Here is a 4,536-nt window from a genome sequence, read left to right as displayed (position 1 = left end):
CACTGAGGCAGCTGGGTAGGAGCAAAGATGAAGCATTCTCAGAATTTTGGGTCTGAGCCCAGCTCTACTGATGATTTGGGTGATTAGCCAACATTTTGATTCAATGTCTGCCCACAAAACCACCCTGGAGTGAGTAACATTCATTCCCTCAGACCAGGCTGCTCTCCTGAACCATTGGTGAACCCCAAACCCGCACTGGGCAATGGGGAGTGGAAGGTGTGAAGTGTGTTTTGATGAAAAACAGCTGGTTTGGATAAAAAAAAAATGAACTTTTCCATTTTGTGCTTTGAAAATGTTTTCTGGGATGGGGCAGAGAAGGCAAGAACTCCTGTGTATTTTGGTAGGATGTGCCATTTGACTGGTGTGTGCAGGTTCTCCCTTTGAAGTCATCTCAGGGAGTGAGTGATGTACATCCCAGCAGAGCCCAGTGCACAGGTCTGGCCCTGCCTGTGTTTCCTGTGGCTGCTCCCTCTGCACCAGGATCCTTGGTGGCAGAGTGGCACAGCATGGCACATCTGTTCCCTCCCCTGTCTGGAAAAAGGCCTTAGTCAGCCTTGTTTGTGGTTTTGGATGGTGAAGTGGGAATTTTGGAGAGCCATGGGTGCAGGTCTGGCTTTCCCACAGGATTCCAGCTCTGGGTGGAATTGCAGGGCCAATGAGGGCTGTGGTCAGTCATCGGGAGCACAGTAGGGTCAGGTTTCCCCAAAACCTGTGAGAGCTGTGCCCATGGCTGGCTGGAGCAGGCCCTGGGCCTTGTGAGTCACCTTCTCACCTGCCTGGAGGTTTAGATCAAGGCTTGGTGCTAAGGCACAGGGTTTGGCAGGTCCCACTTGGCTCTCCTTTGGCTCACACCAGGGACGTTTCTGTCTTTGCCATGCAGTCTTCCTCAGAGCTTCCTTACATCCTAAAATGTCTCCTTTGAGGTGAGCTGCTTGGCCAGGGGAGAACTGCCTCTTCCTGGCTTTTGCTTGGGACACACATGTCCAGCTTTGCTTGGAGCACATATTCTAAATGTTTTTTTCTGCCTCCACAAGGTGAAGAAAAGCAAGATGTTCTCTGCTATCCATCTCTGAGCACTCTAGTCCCACTGCTCATTCCAGCTGCTCATAGCCTTGTGAGATCCTTCATGTCAAGCCCTGGATGGGGTCAGCCTTCATCCCACCAGCTGAACTCCAGTGTTTTCCCTGCCCAGGGCTACTGCTGGGGGGAGGCTTTTGTTTACCCTGTGAATGGCCAAGCTAAAACAGCGCTGCCTTTGCCCAGTGCCTGATCTCTGAAGGAATCTGTTGGCTACCAGACCCAGAAATAATGACGCCAGGCCTTTTATAGGAGCGTTTGTTTCCAGGTTTATTTTTGGGATGGTAAAGTCTCCTGTACAACACTCGTCTTTTTATTTCTCTGGTCTAACACACCACTGATCACCACAGTGTTGGTGCTGGGTAGCTGCAGCAAACCCCTCACCCCATCCCACAGCGCCATGGTGAGTGTCCTACACAGATCTCCGGGCCATTATCCCTGATATCCACAGCTCTATTTCCTTATACTGGTCCCGAGTTAAGCCTCTGGCTCCTGCCACAACACATACCACCCTGATTTAGTTCACCACAGGCTGAATAACCAGTATCTGTCTGATGCAGGGTGGCAGGGCTGGCACGGTGAGCACGGCACAGAACAGGCTGGTGGTGCTGGGAAGACCAGGATTGAATGAGTGCAGAATCACTTCCCCGTGCGATGGAGAAGCACCCATCCTCTGTAGCAGGTACACCGACCCCTCGGAGGCACCACACTTCGTCGAGGATGAATTTGCTGGGATTTTGGAGCACGGAATGCTCTGGTGAAGAAGCTTCAGCAGCATGGGCTGGGCTGGATGATCCTGCACCTCCCAGGCAGGGCAGGAGCCCCTGGATGGTGCTCCTGTAGCATCCCTGGAGACGGAGAAGTGCGGGATCACACAGCCAGTGCTCCCCGGCGCTTGGGACGAGCCTCCAGACCATTCCTGCCAGCCATCAGCCACGTCCAACCATCCAGCCGGGCACAGCGAGTCTCCAGCTCCCTCTAATGTTTCTGGCCCGAAAGGAGCATCCGCAAGCAGGACGGGCCTGAGCAGGGAGCGGGCGGGCGGCCAGGCTGCACGGCCCCGAGGGAAAAGTGTGACGCGGAACTGTGTGGAAGCAGCTGGGCCAGAAAGGGGGGAGTGACGTGCCGAGCAAATGGTGTTAAAGAGTAAAGGATGCAGCGTTTTAAGAGAGAATATGGTTGTACTGAATGCCTAGATGTTATTAATAAATGAAAGATTTCACGGAAAAAGGTCTGTTCCTCTGAGAAATACTATTCCTAATACTCTAAATTGATACTCTAAAATGCTGTTTCCAGCCCTGAAAGTGTTCAAAAAACATGTGGTGACATGGTTTACTGGTGACCATGGTGGTGATGCTGGGGTAATAGTTGGACTTGATGTTAAAAATGTCTTCCTATATTAATGATTCTATGGTTCTCTGATTCTAAAGACTCCTACTCATTCCTGCCTGCACTGGTACTGTTAGGACGAGAGCTCTGCATAGGAGTTTCCCAAACTTGTCCATGTGAAATGCAGCTTTTAAAATGCTTGACAGCACAGAATGCAGCAGAGATGGGTATTGATAACACAATACAAAGCCAGGTTGGAAACTCTGAATCAAAATCAATGGTGTAATAGGACTGCTTTGTCTGGCCATAGTGGTTCATGGGGAGATCCCAGAGCTGTGCAAGAGTCTGGAAGCATTGAATCCACACAAACACCGCACAGTCCACACAAACAGCGTGTCTCTGTTTGATACAGAAGCTGTAACACCAAGGCACAGGAAGCAGAAGGGGCAGCCAGGCCATTTCCCCTCTGACACATCAACTCAAGGACCACACGCCTTCTCCTGACTGTGTGTGTGTGCAGCACAGATCAGGGGATGGATAACAGAGAGAGGGGGAATGTAATTACCCTGCAAAGAATAAATCACTTTAACGGTTCAGTTACTGAGATCACAGTGAGGCAGTGGCACAGCCTCTTAATTAATCTTCTGCTTTGCAGCCGCCTCCTGCCCCCGCACCATCTCCACCCCTGCTGCCTGGCGAGGAGATGCCATCGGTGGGGACAACAGTGGCCAGTGGTTTCTGGCTGAGCAGGTCCAGCAGGAGCAGCAGGGCACAGCCAGGTGAGGGATCAGGGTGCTGTGGCCTCTGGGTTTGTGCAGGGTAACACCTGTGGTGGGCCTGGTAATGTGGTGTCCTGTGATTCTCCAGGCCTGTGACAGCAGCACCCAGTAACTCCCAGCTGATTACTGTGAGGAATTGCTGGGCATGAAGCAGGGCTCTGGGGATGCTGGAGGCCTGGGTCTGCTGCAGAGGAATGGCTGGTGTGTGAGATCATGAAGGGAAAAGCCCCACTTCACCTCCACATGGCCCAAACCTCCCTGACTCCTCACCCCCAGCACTGTCCCCCTTCAGCCTTTAACTCCCAACCTCTTCGTTGTGAATTGCATCCCCATTTCTCATCCCTTCACTAACTGCTCTCTGGACTCCCTCATCTTCCTCAGAATAACCCCTTTCACAGGATGCTCCCCTTATCCCTCAAAGTTGCAGTGCTCAGGGATTGCTCCCCTTTGTCCCCCTCATGTTTCTCCTTGGGGAATCGCCATTATCTCCCAGACGGGTTCTCAGGGATTGCTTCTGTCACACCCCCTCACTTCTCCTCAGGGAATCTCTCCCTTTTCCTTGCTCCTCAGAGATGGAAATCCCTGCACATCCCTCTTTCACCCCAGGGATGTGCTCTCAATCTTCCACAGGGATCACCCCCTCATCCCCAAAACTGCCCCTCAAGGATTGCTCCTCTTGCCGCCCCCTCAACAATGCTCCTTTATCCTCAGAACTGTCCCTTAGGTTTTGCCCCTCATCATCTTCAGGGATCACTCCTTCATGGATCATCCCTTTTCTCCCCCTCAGGGATCACCCCCTCATGGCCAAAACTGTCTCTCAGGGACTGAAACTCACCTCCACAAGGGTCGCCCCCTTTGTCCTGCAAACTGCCCCTGAGGGACAGTCCCCATCCTTTTCAGGGATCAGCCCTTCAGGGATCATCCCTAAATGCTCGCCCCCTCATCTCCCCCAAACGTCCCCAAGGATCGCCACCAAAATTGCCCCTCTCAATCCTCCACATTGACTCCTCAGGGTCGCATCCTCTCTTGCCCCAAAACTGCCCTTCAGAGATCGCTCCGCTACGTTGCTCGTCAGGGAAATGCCCCCTTACCCTCAGAAGTGCCCCTCAGGAATCGTCCCTCAGCCTCCTCAGGGATCGCCCCCTCATCTCCAAAACCGCCTTTCAGGGAGGGACCCTCATCCTCCTCAAGGATCGCCCCCTAAGGAGTCACCTCCTCAGGGATCACCCCCTCACATCTCCCTCCATCCTCCCACTCGGTGCCGGCCCCGCCCGCCGCCCCACGCCCTCTCCCCGCCCCGCCGCCGCCTCCGCCGCTCCCCCCGTGCCCGGCCGGCGGCGGCGCCCGCCCC

This window comes from Zosterops lateralis (genome assembly GCF_965231275.1).
Source record: "Zosterops lateralis genome assembly, chromosome: 29".
Lineage (NCBI taxonomy): Eukaryota > Metazoa > Chordata > Aves > Passeriformes > Zosteropidae > Zosterops > Zosterops lateralis.
Note: the sequence above shows the minus strand (reverse complement) of the source record.